At 44.2% G+C, this 18,750-nt stretch overlaps 1 long non-coding RNA gene across 1 annotated transcript in view; it reads left to right on the top strand.

The window, feature by feature from the left end:
• LOC138853701 (uncharacterized) overlaps positions 1 to 6,860 on the top strand; it is a 178,871-nt gene extending 172,011 nt beyond the window's left edge. Inside the window, exon 3 of the long non-coding RNA XR_011392865.1 lies at positions 5,747 to 6,860. This is a non-coding gene — a long non-coding RNA (uncharacterized lncRNA). The remainder of the gene's footprint in view (positions 1 to 5,746) is intronic.
• Positions 6,861 to 18,750: the final 11,890 nt, after the last annotated feature.

The raw sequence follows: 18,750 nt of genomic DNA, 5'->3' as shown, positions 1-18,750 counted from the left end.
AGGGAGGGAGATGAGGAAGAAGGAGAGAGAGAGAGAGAGAGAGAGACGAAACCTAACCTTGTCAAACCCTGTGTAAAGAGAGAGAGAGAGAGAGAGAGAGAGAGAGAGAGAGAGAGAGAGAGAGAGAGATTGAGTGCTCCACTTTCTTGGACTGCCTGAACAGAGCAAGACTACTCATCTCTCGCCTGGACAGATCTTGTCATTTCAGCAGAGCTTTCAACACCGGAAGGGTGTAGGTGGCCTTACTGTTATGTACAAGGCCAACATTGAGAAGGTACCACACTTGGCTTCACTCTGCGGACAGCGAGGAGCGAGCTTCTACACAGTAAGACGGGCAGCAAACATCAGCTTCACTCTGACTGCACCCTTCTCAAAAACATCATTTCATCTGAGATCATTTATTCTTAGGATGACACGAGTCAGGAACATGTTCGTACAGAATGACATCAACGAAATAGTAAGTTGATCAAATGAAATCTCTGACCCACAGATGGCTCCAACTACATCCTGTTCCCTATCTGTATATCACTGTCTGTAAATAAAGTTAAAAGCCCCTCAACCTAACCTAGTAAAACTCTTGTGTAAAAATAAAAGAGAGGAAAGGAGGGAGGTTGATGGATCAGTTCTTGGAAATAAATGGTATACACTACCGACATGAGAGATTAGAGACAATTGTAGTATAATGGGATCCTTTATTGACAACGTTCCGCCCCACACACACTGCTGTATCAAGTGACAATCCGGGGAGAGACGATGTACACATATACTATATAGTGGGAGTAGCGACATGACTTCTTGGATAGTCTAAAAATAGGTTAATAGGTTAAATGAATAAGTGGATGAGAAGAGGCTGGATTCAAGGACATTCCTAGCATGGATAAGTAAGTTTGCTGCAGTGTTCCTCCATACTATGACCTGTTGCTATGTTGTAGAAGCCGTTGTTCTGGTTGAAATTGTTGGATATGCCGTTGAGTGATGATTCAAACATCGTGGTTTTTAAGTGACTTCTTTGAGGAGTCGTGCGTCGTTCTCATTGATCAAGTGTTTGTGGGAGTTTCTCTAAAACACAAACGTTGTTTAAGTGGTCCATTCTGTTTTCAGAATTGCGTGTGTGGAGGGCTCTTGATGTTTCTCCCATGTATATTTGTTCACAGTCGTTGCAAATGATTGTGTATACTACTGCCGTGGTTATTGACTTGGTGTCCCTTAGAAGTAATGTCTATGTAGTGGAGACGTTTGTGGATACTTGGAATTTGGTGTTAGAGGGAATGCTAGAGATGTGGTTTAACAATAAAGTTGTAATAATGTCGGTAGAATTACCGACATTATGTTAGGTAAAAGGAAACAAGTGCAACTAATGTGACATTTTATTGTGGCAACGTTTCGCTCTCCAGGAGCTTTGCTCTTCACTCTGTACCTATATATACCCCTCTGTGTCCCTGTATTGTTTTTAACGGCTCTTGGAGAGCGAAACTTTGCCACAATAAAATGTCACATTAGATGCACTTATGTTCTTTTACCTAACAACAATAAAGCTGTTAGGGAGGACTGTATCTTCTTACCTTTGTATCGTGTAAGTAAATTGAAGATGTGTGCACGGTGCTTGCAGTCTCTGTTGAAATGATAACGATAATCAAGTTTAGAAAAGATGTATTCTAGAAATTCACTGCTGCAGATACGTAGAGCACGTGGGAAGAAACTTATGATGGCGCAACTTTAAGAGGCACGTAAGTACCCCTCTCTTCTATGTTCATTTTTCCACTATAATCTACCCTGTTCGTAATTGCTATCACACTTACTTTGTCTATTTCGTAAGGTGAAGTCCAGGATCTTTCCTTAGTTCATGGTATAACTTAACAAATCTTTGAGGACATTTGTGTTGTAGAGGTCTGGACTTTGGTGTATGTAATAATAGTAGTGAAGATCTTGTTGACTGGATGGTGTGCGATAGACTATGAAATATGGTTCATTATCCCATTTACAGAAAAAAATGGTTGTAATATATATAATAACCATAATTTTTAAAGGGGTGGACCGGTAAGCGAACGGAAGGCCTCGGTCAGGTGATCAGAAGTTCTAACAGCGGGTCATCATATGATTTAAGACCCGCGTCAGGAAACACCTGTCTTGTTTCCTGAAAAATCTTACCTAACCCAACCCATTTACAGAATAGAAGATCAAGGAAAGGTAGAGTACCGTCGACCTCCTCGTCGAGTGTGACCTGGATAGAGGGCTCGACCTGGTTGAGCTTTTGTTTGAGTGTGGAGATGTTGGAAAGTACAGTGCTTGCACAAGTCAGGTGAAAATGTTTTTCGGTGGGTCAGTACCGTATTATAATGTACTTGCCCATTTGTAAACTCGGCTAGGAAACAAATGATGCTGAATGTCTTTTCTTTGTTAGTTCATTCTGCTTGGTGGAAAACGGTCGATGTTTTTAAAAATAGTTTTTAAATAAAGTGTATAGCTGATAGTTGTTGAAGTGGTTGCGGACCTTGTGTGTACCTTTCACATTCTTCAAGTGGTTAAGGTTGGCGAGCAGTGAGCGTGACACCGACCTTGTTCTGGACTGCCACATAGTTTCCTTCTTGATGTTCTGCCACCCTACTGTGTGTGTGTGTGTGTGTGTGTGTGTGTGTGTCTACGTACGAAGTATGCACGTGTATTCATCGCGTTATAATCACAAAGTTATCTTTGCGGGGATCGAGACTTAGCTACTGGCCCCGCTTCCTAGACTACTATGATAAGTGATGAATGGTTTTGAAAACCGACAAGTTGAAGAATTGAGACACTTATGCAACACATGGGAATCTTTATTGAAGAAACGTTTCGCCACACAGTGGCTTCATCAGTCCAATACAAAGTAGAAATGGGTAAGGAGAGTAGAAGTATGACGTAATCAGTCCCTCAACCTGGATTCGATGTGTTCAGTCCATCACTCTTGTAGAGTGATGGACTGAACACAGAACAGGTTACTGATTACCTCATACTTCTACTCTCCTTACCCATTTCTACTTTGTATTGGACTGAAGCCACTGTGTGGCGAAACGTTTCTTCAATAAAGATTCCCATGTGTTGCATAAGTGTCTCAATTCTTCTACTATGATAAGCATCACTGGCTTCTGTCCTCTTGGTCTTTATGATGTCTACTCTTGAAACTCTTAAATTTACCTCCACCGCTGCCTCATCTAAGTCATGTCACTTTTCAACCTCCCTGACACTAAAGAAATGCTTCCTTACGTCCCTATGGCTCGTATGCGTTTTCAGCTTCCACCTGTGTCCCATTGATCACAGTTCTCTTAATTCAGATAGTCTGTTCCTATCTTCCTTATCATTCACATTAAGTTAAAGTAATAATATTCTTTTTTTTTCTTTTCTAAGGTCGTTATGCTCAATTCATTAAAATTTTCCTCACTTCATTTCTCTTAGTTCTAGTACTAGTCTGGTTGCAAACCTTTCGACATTTTGAGTTTGTGTTTGACCAGGTTTGGGCTCCATGCTGGGGCCACATACTCAATGGCTGACTTAACATATGTCATATATGTGGTTCTAAAGGATTCTTTATTGAAGTTCCTGTATGTTATTCTGAGGTTAGCTAATCCTGCATGTGCTTCTGACGTTATTAGGTTTGTGTGTATTTCTGGCGATAAGCTTGTTGTTATTCTCATTAGTTGTACATTATTCTTATTCACATTAGCTTTACATTTTTAACAAATAATGACACCTGGGAAAAGTTCTTCTCTTGTAGGTCATTCACCTATGTGAGGAAGAGTAGTGGTGTGTAAATACATGTGCATGTGTGTGCTAGCGGTGTGTGCATGTTTATACACCACGAGCTATCACGTGTTCAGTAACTTATTCATTATACATTTTTAAAACAATTCTAATAGTTGCAGCATTTAATACTAGGTGTGTTGCACGTGATCGTAACCAAAGTCAGCAGTCAAAGAACAACCTGGCAATATAAGGACAAGACAAACACAGAAGGGGTAGTTTTTCTTTACTCTTATATTCTTTTACTACTATATACAGTATTTACAAAGTTGAATTACTAGTATAATGATAAGACAACAAAGAGCCACTCATAGCAGGAGTAGTGGTTTGGACCAGCGTAAGGGAGAGTGATTTGGACGGACGAACGGACACCGCTGAAGAGCACGCTCTCGTGCTGTTAGTTGGTTGAACTGGACAGTACAACAACAGGGCCCCAGAACTGCTGTCTTCAGAATTACCAGTTCCCTGGTCAAGAAGACATGCCAGTGGGTGTGTGATGAACGTCGGTTCTCAATTTACAGCTGTCCTCTTTTTTCTTTTGTTGCAGATACTAAAAAATCTTCCCTATTATTTCAAGTGTTTTATTACCTTGTATGTAGTTATCATGACAATCTTTTTCGTGTTATCAGCCAACCTGTTCATCTTTAGTATTCTCAGCCTTTCATCATAACTCGCATTTTGAAACTATTTTGTAGTTCTCACACTTTTTTTAGACCTGTTTATATAATGTGTGAGAGCACGTTCACTTGTGTTTGTAGGGAAAGTATCACATTGATGGTGTTGCTGGTGTGCGAATGAGATGACTGGTGTTACTGGTGTGTGAGGGAGATGACAGGTCTACGTGGAGGGTATTCCGGGGATCAACACCCCCGCTGCCCGGTCCATGACCAGGCCTTCCGGTGGATCAGGGCCTGATCAACTAGGCTGTTACTGCTGGCTGCACGTAATCCAACGTAGGAACCACAGCAAGGCTGATCCAGCAGTGACTTTAGGTATCTGTCCAGCTCCTTCTTGAAGACAACCAGACCTTATGGCTGATGGGAGGCTGTTGAACAGTCTTGGTCCCCGGACACTTAATGTATTTTCTCTTAGTGTACTAATGGCGCCCCTACTTTTCATTGGGGGTATGTTGCACCGCCTGCCCAGTTTTTTGCTTTCGTAGGGAGAGATTTGTGTGCAGATCAGGGACCAGTCCCTCTAGGATTTTCCAGGTGTAGATTATGACGTCTCTCTCTCGCCTGCGCTCCAGTGAGTACAAGTTAAGTGCTTCCAAGCGTTCCCAGTAGTTAAGGTGTTTGACGGAACTTGTATTTGCAGTAAAGGTTCTCTGTAATTTCTCTAGATCTGCGATTTGACCTGCGTTGAATGGAGATATTAATGTACAGCAGTATTCCAGCCTAGAGAGAACAAGTGATTTACAAAGGATCATCATTGGCTTGGCATCTCTTGTTTTGAACGTTCTCATTATTCATCCTATCATTTTCCTTGCAGATGTGATAGTGGCACTGTTGTGATCCTTCACGGTGAGATCCTCAGACATTACCACTCACAGGTCCTTCAGATTACTTTTTCGCTCTATTGTGTGATTAGAGTTTGTAGTATACTCAGTTCTAGCTATTATTTCTTAAAGTTTTCCATAACGGAGTAGTTGGAATTTGTCTTCATTGAACATCATATTGTTCTCCGTTGCCCATTGGAAAACTTGGTTTATATCTTCTTAGAGATTTGCCGTGTCCTCAGTGGATGATAGTTTCATGCAGTCTGATAGGATGAGGAACATGGTGGGGGAAACTGGCAGCTTCCGATTTAACTATTTGTGTTCGATTGGTTAGAAAGTTGAAGCTCCATCTGCCCACTTTGCCAGTTATCCCTTTAGCATGCATTTTGTGCGCTATTACACAATGATAGCACATGTGAAAGGCTTTTGCAAAATCTGTGTATTCTACAGCTGTTTTCTGTTTGTCTTCCTGTCCAGGTGGTGAAGCCGCTGGTGGTATGTGTGTGATAGAGTGCAGGTGGTGGAGCAGCTGGTGCTACTACAAGAGAGGTGCCTGGCTGGGGATGGGCAAACTGACCGTGGATACTGGAGGGTGAAGTGGAATGTCAATAACATGTAGGGGAGGTGACAAGAGACACCTTACCTCATTATCTTATCATTCCCCTTCCTTCCTTCCTTCGTTCCACTTCTCTATCCCTACCTAATTTCCTTACTTCCTTGTTCCCTCTCATCTTTTCCTTCCTCTTTCCCTCCCTGCTTCCATATATTCTTTCTTTCTCCTCTACTACTAACTCATCCTTAGGTGAATAACTAATGATTTTGCATTTGATGTTGCTGGGTTTATTTGATAGTATTTAGTATCGTTTATGTATTGGTGTTTAAATCTTTAGTAATTTTTTTTACAGAGGGTTTGACAAGATTATCATAAGGGTTCCTAACTTTATTTACAAGCTGAGATTTGTTACCTACATCACCTTATTTGAGCTGTACTGGTGTTGTCTTTAGTATCGTTTATGTACCGGTGTTTTCGTCTTCAGTATCGTTTGTTTTTAGGTGGATTATTGAAGTCTGTTGTATTGCCGTTACTTCGTTTGTAGTACGGGATCGGTAGGAACAAGTGTTCCCGTTACTGATTGTTTTGGGATCCTCGCATTAGCTTCGATAACTTAAATAGCTTTATTACTCACCAGATATTCATCTTGTGGGAGGTAGTCTAAATTGTACAGAGGCGCATATTGATTCATCCTATACTGATGTTTATGACTGTAAGGTACTCGTTGCAGTCTTTCTGGACTTCCTGATCATCGGGTCGGAGCACACGATATTTGATTCCTAACTTTTACTTTTAGGTCAATCATGTTCAGTGTTGTCGTACAGTTCATGCATCCCTGTCTCTGTGGCTCTTTCGTTGGTCTAGGAACATGCAGTTCATTCATCCCTGTCTCTGTGGCTCTTTCGTTGGTCTAGGAACATGCAGTTCATTCATCCCTGTCTCTGTGGCTCTTTCGTTGGTCTAGGAACATGCAGTTCATTCATCCCTGTCTCTGTGGCTCTTTCGTTGGTCTAGGAACATGCAGTTCATTCATCCCTGTCTCTGTGGCTCTTTCGTTGGTCTAGGAACATGCATTTCATGCAGCCCTGTGTATTATCTTGTGACTCTTTCGTAAAATCTAGGAACATTCAGTTCATGCATAGCTGTCTGTTATTTACCTCTGTGGTTCTTTCATAAGAATTTAGCAAAATAAATTTTTAAGTGTATCAAAAAAGTATCCTTCTATGCGTAACACAAAAATACAGTACCACATGTGTACCACGGGATGTTGTATAGCAACATCTCGTGGTACCATCAGCTCTTGGTACGTCACTAGTGTACCAAGAGCTGTTTGCCTGGTTCAGTTTGTCTTCCTCACTCAGCATTTTAAGCTTCGTGTATTTGCATTACTGGCTTCTGGCCTCTTGGAACGTATCATACCTACTCTTAAAACTGTGTATTGTATTTGTTTCAGCCACTTCCTCGTTTAATTAGTTTCATTTTACTACCTCCCTGTGTTTCTTGGTCCCTGGTCCTCGCATTTTAAAGAGTCAGTTCCTATCTCCACTCACTTTCTCTAAATATTTAAAAAATCAGGAATAATTAAACAAAAAAGGAAAAGGTGAAAAAACTAGGAAACATGAAAAAGAAAGTAATACCACCAACTAGAGTAAGTGTAGATAGAGGACACAACAGGTGGCATCCATAGTATGGATTAAAATAATGTGTAAATATATATCAAGGGAATTTGTAGATAAATATAATTACTCTCTCTCCATAGTATGCTGTTACACGACTGTTACACAGTGGTGGTGGTACCCCCAGTGTTATTACACGACTGTTACACAGTGGTGGTACCCCTACTGTTACTACATGACTGTTACACAGGGGTGGTACACCCACAGTTGTGGTGGTACCCCCACTGTGTTACTACACGACTGTTACACAGTGGTGGTGGTACCCTCACTGTTACTAGATGACAGTTACACAGTGGTACCTCCACTGTTACTACACGACTGTTACGCAGTGGTGGTGGTACCCTCACTGTGCTGCTACACAATAGTTACACAGTGGTGGTAGTGATACCCCCACTGTGCTGTTACCCCTACTGTTGCTGTTTCACAAGTTACACAGTGGTGGTACCCCCATTATGCTGTTACACGACAGTTACACAGTGTTACCCCCACTGTTGCCACACGACAGTTACACATTGGTGGTACCCCCACTGTTGCTATACGAGTTACACAGTGGTGGTACCCCCACTATTGCTATACGAGTTACACAGTGGTGGTACCCCCACTTGCTATACGAGTTACATAGTGGTGGTACCCCCACTGTTGCTACACGACAGTTACAGTGGTGGTACCCCCACTGTTGCTACACGACAGTTACAGTGGTGGTACCCCCACTGTTGCTACACGACAGTTACAGTGGTGGTACCCCCACTGTTGCTACACGAGTTACACAGTGGTGGTACCCCCCACTGTTGCTACACGACAGTTACACAGTGGTGTTACCCCCACTGTTGCTACACGACTGTGACAGTGGTGTTACCCCTACTGTTCTTACACGACTGTTACACAGTGGTAGTACCCCCACTGTGTTACACTGTGGGGACAAGAAGTAGCAATGTTTTGGTCATGTTCCTTCACGCAGGATGAGTTTCTCTTGTTAAGTAAGAAAGTGTGTCAGTGTGTGCTGGGAGACTTCAGTAAGGCAGCTGCGGCAGCTTGAGAGCTTTTGTTCCAGCAGAGCTGGAGTAACTGTTACGTGGGTGATTAGTGATGGAGGGGTCTCAAGGGAAGGGGAGGGGGGTTAACGGGGAAATGGAAGTCTCAACGGTAGGGTCCTGAATTAGATCTCAACGGTAGGGTGCTGAATTATTAACGGGGGATGGAGGTCTCAACGGTAGGGCGTTGAATTATTAACGGGGGATGGAGGTCTCAACGGTAGGGTGTTGAATTATTAACGGGGATGGAGGTCTCAACGGTAGGGTACTAAATTATTAACGGGGGGGATGCCGGTCTCAACGGAAGGGTGTTGGGGATCATTACTGGGGGAGAGGGAAGACATTTGTGAGGAAGAGGTGTGGCACTTGGGAGGTGTGCCGTTACCTAGCAGGTAAGGTAGTACAAATGTAATTACCTGTTTAACTGTGCTTCTTCCTAGTCTGTTGTGTGTTCCTGCCTTCACTGCTGCTGATGTTCCTGCCGTCACTGCTGCTGCTGGTCCTGCCCTCACTGCTGCTGCTGTTCCTACCGTCACTGCTGCTGCTGTTCCTGCCTTCACTGCTGCTGATGTTCCTGCCGTCACTGCTGCTGCTGTTCCTGCCCTCACTGCTGCTGCTGGTCCTGTCATTACTGTTGCTGTTGTTCCTGCTGCTGCTGTTCCTACCGTCACTGCTGCTGCTGTTCCTGCCGTCACTGCTGCTGCTGGCCCTGTCATTATTGCTGTTGCTGTTGTTCCTGCTGCTGCTGTTCCTACCGTCACTGCTGCTGCTGTTCCTGCCGTCACTGCTGCTGCTGTTCCTACCGTCACTGCTGCTGCTGTTCCTGCCTTCACTGCTGCTGATGTTCCTGCCGTCACTGCTGCTGCTGTTCCTGCCCTCACTGCTGCTGCTGGTCCTGTCATTACTGTTGCTGTTGTTCCTGCTGCTGCTGTTCCTACCGTCACTGCTGCTGCTGTTCCTGCCGTCACTGCTGCTGCTGGCCCTGTCATTATTGCTGTTGCTGTTGTTCCTGCTGCTGCTGTTCCTGCCGTCACTGCTGCTGCTGTTCCTGCCGTCACTGCTGCTGCTGGTCCTGTCATTGTTGCTGTTGTTCCTGCTGCTGCAGTTCCTGCCGTCACTGCTGCTGCTGTTCCTGCTGTCGCTGCTGCTGTTCCTGCCGTCACTGCTGCTGCTGGTTCTGTCATCACTGTTGTTGCTGTTCCTGTTGCTGCTGTTCCTGCCATCACTGCTGATGTTTTTACCGTCACTGTTGTTGCTAGTCCTGTCATCACTGTTGCTGGTACTGTTCCTACCATCACTGCTGCTGATGTTCCTACCATCACTGCTGTTGCTGTTGTCAATGCTGCTGCTGTTCCTGCCAACACTGATACTACTGTTTCTGACATAGCTGCTCTTCCTGTTCCTCCCATCACTATTGCTGTTCCTCCCATCACTGCTATTGCTGTTGCATGGTCTGTTACATCTGTGCTTCTACGTGGTCAGTTGCAGCTATTGCTGGTGCAATGACATGCTATGTTACAGCTGTTACATGGCCTGCTGCTTCAGTTACATGGTCTTTGCAGCTGCTGGTACAGGGTCTGTTACAGCAGTTGCTACTGTTACTGGGGTCTCTTACAACAGTTGTCACAGTTTGTAACAGCTGTTACTACTGTTACATGGTGTGCTACCTCTGTTTTGCTGTAACATGATCTGTTACAGCTATTGCTGTTGTTACTAGGGTTGTTACAGCTATTGCTGTTGTTACTTGAGTTGCAGCTATTGCTGTTGTTACTTGGGTTGTTACAGCTATTGCTGTTGTTACTAGGGTTACAGCTACTTCGGTTGTTACAGCTCTTTCTGCTGTTATTAATGACGGCAACATGCGTGTGTTATTGCCGTTGCTGTTGTTTTCATTAAAGACCGTATAATTTTACATTACAGTAATTAGAAACAACACCGACAGGTTGATGAATAAGACACATGTGTAACACATGGGCATCTTTATTGCGGAAACGTTTCGCCCGCACAACAATCTTCTGCAGTTGAATACAGAAAAATATAACACCGGAGACAATGGGGATGGGGAGGTAATTATGAGGTGATCAGTCCCTCAGCCTTTATTGAAGGTGATCAGTCCCTCAGCCTTTATTGAAGGTGATCAGTCCCTCAGCCTTTATTGAAGGTGATCAGACCCTCAGCCTTGATAGGCGATCAGTCTCTCAGCCTTGATAGGCGATCAGTCTCTCAGCCTTGATAGGCGATCAGTCTCTCAGCCTTGATAGGCGATCAGTCTCTCAGCCTTGATAGGCGATCAGTCTCTCAGCCTTGATAGGTGATCAGTCTCTCAGCCTTGATAGGTGATCAGTCTCTCAGCCTTGATAGGCGATCAGTCTCTCAGCCTTGATAGGCGATCAGTCTCTCAGCCTTGATAGGTGATCAGTCTCTCAGCCTTGATAGGTGATCAGTCCCTCAGTCTTGATAGGTGATCAGTCCCTCAGCCTTGATAGGTGATCAGTCCCTCAGCCTTGATAGGTGATCAGTCCCTCAGCTTTGATAGGTGATCAGTCTCTCAGCTTTGATAGGTGATCAGTCTCTCAGCTTTGATAGGTGATCAGTCTCTCAGCCTTGATAGGTGATCAGTCTCTCAGCCTTCATAGGTGATCAGTCTCTCAGCCCTCATAGGTGATCAGTCCCTCAGCCTTGATTGCTTTACTGTCACCATTGTGGAGTAGGTCTTTGTCAGCACGTTTTAAGGACTGTGGGACGATTCCTATATCCGGGTTCCTTCTCCATAGACTATTCAAAGGATGAGATAGTTTCTTACAGTTCTTGATGAATATGGAGTTACAAGAGTCAGGGCCTGGGGAAGAGTACACGGGTATGCAGTCATTGACGTTTTTGAAGTCATTTGGGGCTATCTCAGAAATAATGGAGATGTCTGCAGAGTTTTGAGCCTCGTCCTTGCAAATCCTTTGGTTGTCAATCTTTAGATTGATTAATGGCTCACATAACACGCAATCGTCTAGCAAGTTCAGTATTTCACTCGTTTGTTTGTGTTGTCATCAGTGTAGGTTCATCTCATTTAAGCAAAGACCTGATACTGGATGTGGTTTGTGCCCTGGATTTTATATACGAGAAGTATTTAGAATTTCCTCAGTTTAGTTTATGGCTTTTTGTTCCCTCTATTTCTCTTGGGCTTTGATGCAGTCAGTCAGAGCTCACTATTTTCTATTTCCCTTGCTTGTTATTTTTCGTTCTTCATAAAATCTGCAGACACTGAGAAGTTCTGAAATTCCCCGTCTTCATCTGTAGAGGGAGCGCCTCTCTTTAACTTGTATCTTCTCTTCCTCTTTTTAATGGTACTTGTCTAGAGTGTAGACAGCTGGTTCTGAGAACCGACAAGGTTGGTGAATTAGACACTAATGCAACACTTAGGTATCTTTATTGTGGATAAAAAATACACAAGTGTTGCACAAGTGTCCAGAGCATACTTCTAGTGCCCCTGAGCCCATCCTCACCACATACTGCTTCAAATCCATATCAGTTACATTTTCTTTCCAGTATATTTCACCAACATTATGATTTATTTACTTCTAGTTAATGTTTTTGTTGTTGAAATTGTATTTGTTGTATACACCCCTCTGACTGGTAGCTGAACGCTAGTGTGTATGGAGGTTTGAACCTCGTTGAGGTTGTGGATTGAATTTCCCTTAAGGGAGGTTCCTTGACGCTGGTAAGGGGCTCTTGATCTAGGGAATTGGATCTGTGCTCGGGTTCCCCGAATTAAGCTTGAATATTCACCCCCCCGGTGCTGTATAATCCTACGGGTTTAGCGTTCCCCCATGATTATAATAATGTGGTCTGAATTACTTGTTAGTGACGCCATTGTTTCGCGCCCGATCCTCATTCTATGTGAATATATGGTCAGAGGTATTTTCTAGTCTGCTCGGCTCCGTTATTTGCTGATTTAAGGCGAATGTATCGTTGAGTCATAATAGTTCGACTGTGTAAGACTGCTCATCTGAACTAGCTCCTGGGATTTTTTTCTGCTAGTATAGTTTGTGTTACATCTTTCCATTTGAGATGTAAATTGAAATCGCCTAGCAACAAAATATTTGGGGCTGGGTTTGGAAGATTTTGAACTGCTGGGAAGTTGTAGTCTTGTGGCTTACAAACAAGTTTTATAAGTAAATTCTGGTTTTCATTTTTTCTACTGCCTAAACTTCAACTAAATCATTTATGGTGTTAAGTAACTCGGCGTAGATGAGCGATTCTAACGTCCGGGCTCCCAACCTTCCCAGAGTTTTTTTTTTTAGCAGGTTGCGCACAAGGATCTATAATTTATTCCTTTGATGAGTTTCAAGAGTTTTAATACACTCGGAGCCCGGTCATGGGCCAGGCTTGTCAAAGTAGTCTTTTACATGCGTCTCTGTGAAAACCTCAAACAGTAAATTTGATTCAGTAAATAGTCCACTAATAAAACAGTATTTTGTTGCTACTTGTATTAAGACCTTGTATGTTTGCAAACATAATTGACGTTATATTGTTATGATGATGGCTTCTTTGCTGGTCTTTAATATCAGTGATTGAGCCAGCCAGTGGTTTTGTTTACAGTTTAGCACGGTTTCAAGGTGCTTGTGCACTCACATTATTTTGTCTTTTTTTTCGCATCCTGGCACTAAAAAATCACAGCTGTGTGATGTTCCATGTAGCTGGCCGATCACGAAGCCTGTAGTTAATTACGCATTAGTCTTACCTTTCGTTTTTTACAGTCTTAACTGTAGTTAGTTACACATGAGGAGTCGATTGAGTCCCACGTTCCTCTCACGTTTACGAAATGAGCAACTTTGCGTGTGAAGGTTATTTATAGATTTGAAATTATGACCCCCTGTACCTGTGTCTACAACTGTACTCGCACTGGTGTTCCTTTGCTAGTATGTGTACTTGTCAGCGTTTCTTTTCTTCCGGTACCTGTACTTTTTGCCGGTACCTCTCCTTGTAAATGTACCTGCATTTGTCAATGTATTTATACCTGTATTTTCAAACGTGCTTGCACTTGTTGCTGTACCTCTATTGCTGAATATACAAACAAATTCCAGTAATTATCCTGTTGTGCAGTTCTTGAACCGCAGCTACGTAACAGTAGCTCCGACGGTGCCTCCCTCCCCAACCCTTCATTACTCCTTAATGGCTACTAAGTGGTTTAGGTAGAAGGGGGAGGAAGGAAGGAGGGGGGTTAATAGGCTAAGATCTAGAGTGGGTTATAAGAGTATAACAACAGGATATATACATCAAGAGGTGTATCTCTGTGTATATACTATATACCTTGAGAATTTAATATTTAATGACTCGTGTAGTCGATAGGCTTTAAACCCAATTAACTGATCAAGAATAAATACAAGTTTGTTTGTAATTACCTACTTAGAAATATAAATTGAATTATAGTTCTTGGGCCTTTATCTTCGTCGTGAAAATCTCTCTCTCCAAGACAGGAATTGCAGCAACGAATGCAATTCGGCTAAATTTAGAGTTATAAATACAGGAAAGCAACGGTCTGGCGATTGACTTGTAGATGCGTGGAATAAACTACCAAGTTTATTATGCTGTCATTTACAAGGGTGCACACGGTATCTGGTGCACCTTACCTGGTAGTTCACATATTGCAGTTCCGGCACCAGTCACGAGACACCGTTTCTGAACGAAGCGTTGCGTTTGCTTATGCGAGTGTGACTTGTGTGTGTTAGCAAGTGACTCACTTAGAGCTGTAGATCCTTCCTTCAATGTTAGCTGTGTTAGAATATCTTTTGTGCCAAAGATAAGTTCTTGTCACTGGCAGAAAGAGACCAATACAGTCAGTGGAACCTTTTATTAAACACGTTTCCCCCCACACACACAGTGATGACTTAGCAAAGCCCATTTGTGGACGAAGCATCACCAATCAATGGTCCATATAAGAGCGCGCGCGCGCGCTCACACACACACACACACACACACACACACACACACACACACACACACACACACACACACACACACACACACACACACACACACACACACACACACACACAAGAAGGCCTTCGACACAGTTCCTCACAAGAGGTTACTGCAAAAGCTAGAGGATCAGGCACACATAACAGGAAAGGCACTGCAATGGATAAGAGAATACCTTACAGGGAGGCAACAACGAGTCATGGTACGTGATGAGGTGTCAAAGTGGGCGCCTGTGACAAGCGGGGTTCCACAGGGGTCAGTCCTAGGACCTGTGCTGTTCTTGGTATATGTGAATGACATAACGGAAGGGATAGACTCAGAAGTGTCCTTGTTTGCGGACGATGTGAAGTTAATGAGAAGAATCAAATCGGATGAGGATCAGGCAGGACTACAAAGAGACCTGGACAAGCTACAAGCCTGGTCCAGCAACTGGCTCCTTGAGTTTAACCCCGCCAAATGCAAAGTCATGAAGATTGGGGAAGGGCAAAGAAGACCGCAGACACAATATAGTTTAGATGGCCAAAGTTTGCAAACCTCACTCAAGGAAAAAGATCTGGGGGTGAGTATAACACCGAGCATATCTCCTGAGGCGCACATCAATCAGATAACTGCTGCAGCATACGGGCGCCTGGCAAACCTACGGATAGCGTTCCGATACCTCAGTAAGGAGTCGTTCAAGACTCTGTATACCATTTACGTCAGGCCCATGCTGGAGTATGCAGCACCAGTTTGGAATCCACACCTAGTCAAGCACGTCAAGAAATTAGAGAAAGTGCAAAGGTTTGCAACAAGACTAGTCCCAGAGCTACGGGGATTGTCCTACGAAGGTTGAGGGAAATCGGCCTGATGACACTGGAGGCCAGGAGGGTCAGGGGAGACATGATAACGACATATAAAATACTGCACAGAATAGACGAGGTGGACAAAGACGGGATGTTCCAGAGATGGGACACGGACACAAGAGGTCACAATTGGAAGTTGAAGACTCAGATGAATCAATAGATGAGTCATAGAGTAGTCAAGCCATGGAATAGCCTAGAAAGTGAAGTAGTGGAGGCGGGAACCATACATAGTTTTAAGGCGAGGTATGATAAAGCTCATGGAGCAGGGAGAGAGAGGACCTAGTAGCAATCAGTGAAGAGGCGGGGCCAGGAGCTATGACTCGACCCCTGCAACCACAAATAGGTGAGTACACAAATAAGTGGGAGGAGTGGCATGAAAGAGTCAAAGAGGCATCACCGGACATCATAGCTCTCACAGAAACCAAGCTTACAGGTATGATAACAGATGCCATCTTTCCAACGGGATACCAAATCCTGAGGAAAGACAGAGGGAACAGGGGGGGTGGAGGAGTGGCATTGCTGATCAAAAATCGCTGGAATTTTGATGAGCTGGAGAGAGGAGACAGCGGAGAAGAAAGTGATTACATAGTGGGAACGCTTCACTCTGGAGGTCCTAAGGTGGTAATAGCAGTGATGTATAACCCGCCACAGAACAGCAGGAGGCCAAGGCAAGAGTACGACGAGAGCAATAGAGCGATGGTTGACACACTGGCTAGAGTGGCCAGAAGAGCTCATGCATGCAGGGCAAAGCTCCTGATCATGGGTGACTTTAACCACAAGGAGATCGATTGGGAGAACTTGGACCTGCATGGGGGCCAAGATACATGGAGGGCTAAGATGATGGAGGTTGTACTGGAAAACTTCATGTACCAACACGTAAGGGACACTACAAGAGAGAGAGGAGAGGATGAACCAGCAAGGCTGGACTTAGTATTCACCTTGAGTAGTGCAGATATCGAGGACATCACATATGAAAGACCCCTTGGGGCCAGTGACCATGTGGTTTTAAGCTTCGAATACACAGTAGAGCTACAAGTGGAGGGAGAAGCAGGAAGGCCAGGACGAATGAAGCCAAACTACAAGAAAGGGGACTACACAAGAATGAGGAACTTCCTGAACGGGGTTCAGTGGGACAGAGAACTGGCAGGGAAGCCAGTTAATGAGATGATGGAATATGTAGCAACAAAATGCAAGGAGGCTGAGGAGAGGTTTGTACCCAAGGGTAACAGGAATAATGAAAAAACCAGGATGAGCCCATGGTTTACCCAAAGGTGCAGGGAGGCAAAAACCAAGTGTGCTAGGGAATTGAAGAAATATAGAAGGCAAAGGACCCAGGAGAATAAGTACAGCAGTCATAGAGCCAGAAACTAATATGCACAGATGATAAGGGAGGCTCAAAGACAATATGAAAATGACATAGCAGCGAAAGCCAAATCTGACCCAAAACTGTTGTACAGCCACATCAGGAGGAAAACAACAGTCAAAGACCAGGTAATCAGGCTAAGGAAGGAAGGAGGAGAGACAACAAGAAATGACCGTGAAGTATGTGAGGAACTCAACAAGAGATTCAAAGAAGTGTTCACAGAGGAGACAGAAGGGGCTCCAGAAAGACGGAGAGGTGGGGGCACACCACCATGTGCTGGACACAGTGCACACAACCGAGGAAGAAGTGAAGAGGCTTCTGAGTGAGCTAGATACCTCAAAGGCAATGGGGCCAGATATCTCCCCATGGGTATTGAGAGAGGGAGCAGAGGCGCTATGTGTACCCCTTACAACAATATTCAATACATCTATCGAAACAGGGAGATTGCCTGAGGCATGGAAGACAGCAAATGTAGTCCCAATCTTTAAAAAAGGAGACAGACATGAAGCATTAAACTACAGACCAGCATCACTGACATGTATAGTATGCAAAATCATGGAGAAGATTATCAGGAGAAGAGTGGTGGAACACCTAGAAAGGAATGATCTCATCAACAGCAGCCAACATGGTTTCAGGGACAAGAAATCCTGTGTCACAAACCTACTGGAGTTCTATGACATGGTGACAGCAGTAAGACAAAAGAGAGAGAGGGGTGGGTGGATTGCATATTCTTGGACTGCAAGAAGGCGTTTGACACAGTTCCACACAAGAGATTGGTGCAAAAACTGGAGGAACAAGCAGGGATAACAGGGAAGGCACTACAATGGATCAGGGAATACTTGTCAGGAAGACAGCAGCGAGTCATGGTATGTGGCGAGGTGTCAGAGTGGGCACCTGTGACCAACGGGGTCCCACAGGGGTCAGTCCTAGGACCAGTGCTGTTTCTGGTATTTGTGAATGACATGACGGAAGGAATAGACTCTGAGGTGTCCCTGTTTGCAGATGACGTGAAGTTGATGAGAAGAATTCACTCGATCGAAGACCAGGCAGAACTACAAAGGGATCTGGACAGGCTGCAGACCTGGTCCAGCAATTGGCTCCTGGAGTTCAATCCCACCAAGTGCAAAGTCATGAAGATTGGGGAAGGGCAAAGAAGACCGCAGACGGAGTACAGTCTAGGGGGCCAGAGACTACAAACCTCACTCAAGGAAAAAGATCTTGGGGTGAGTATAACACCAGGCACATCTCCTGAAGCGCACATCAACCAAATAACTGCTGCAGCATATGGGCGCCTAGCAAACCTCAGAACAGCATTCCGACATCTTAATAAGGAATCGTTCAGGACCCTGTACACCGTGTACGTTAGGCCCATATTGGAGTATGCGGCACCAGTTTGGAACCCACACCTAGCCAAGCACGTAAAGAAACTAGAGAAAGTGCAAAGGTTTGCAACAAGACTAGTCCCAGAGCTATGAGGTATGTCCTACGAGGAGAGGTTAAGGGAAATCAACCTGACGACACTGGAGGACAGGAGAGATAGGGGGGACATGATAACGACATACAAAATACTGAGAGGAATTGACAAGGTGGACAAAGACAGGATGTTCCAGATATTGGACACAGTAACAAGGGGACACAGTTGGAAGTTGAAGACACAGATGAATCACAGGGATGTTAGGAAGTATTTCTTCAGCCACAGAGTAGTCAGTAAGTGGAATAGTTTGGGAAGCGATGTAGTGGAGGCAGGATCCATACATAGCTTTAAGCAGAGGTATGATAAAGCTCACGGCTCAGGGAGAGTGACCTAGTAGCGATCAGTGAAGAGGCGGGGCCAGGAGCTCGGACTCGACCCTTGCAACCTCAACTAGGTGAGTACATACACACACACATCATCGTGTTGGTATTTCATACCATTACAGTTTCAACGTCTTTCGTCAGCTTTTATACATGTAACTCAATCAGCTTAGCATTTTTTCATGTTACCTAGAAATTCTGTTGTGAATCACTTATCACTCACCTTCCCTAGTTCTATTAAGGTTCCTT

This window comes from Cherax quadricarinatus, chromosome 37 (genome assembly GCF_038502225.1).
Source record: "Cherax quadricarinatus isolate ZL_2023a chromosome 37, ASM3850222v1, whole genome shotgun sequence".
Taxonomy (NCBI): Eukaryota; Metazoa; Arthropoda; class Malacostraca; order Decapoda; family Parastacidae; genus Cherax; species Cherax quadricarinatus.
This window is presented reverse-complemented; position numbering and strand designations above follow the sequence as displayed.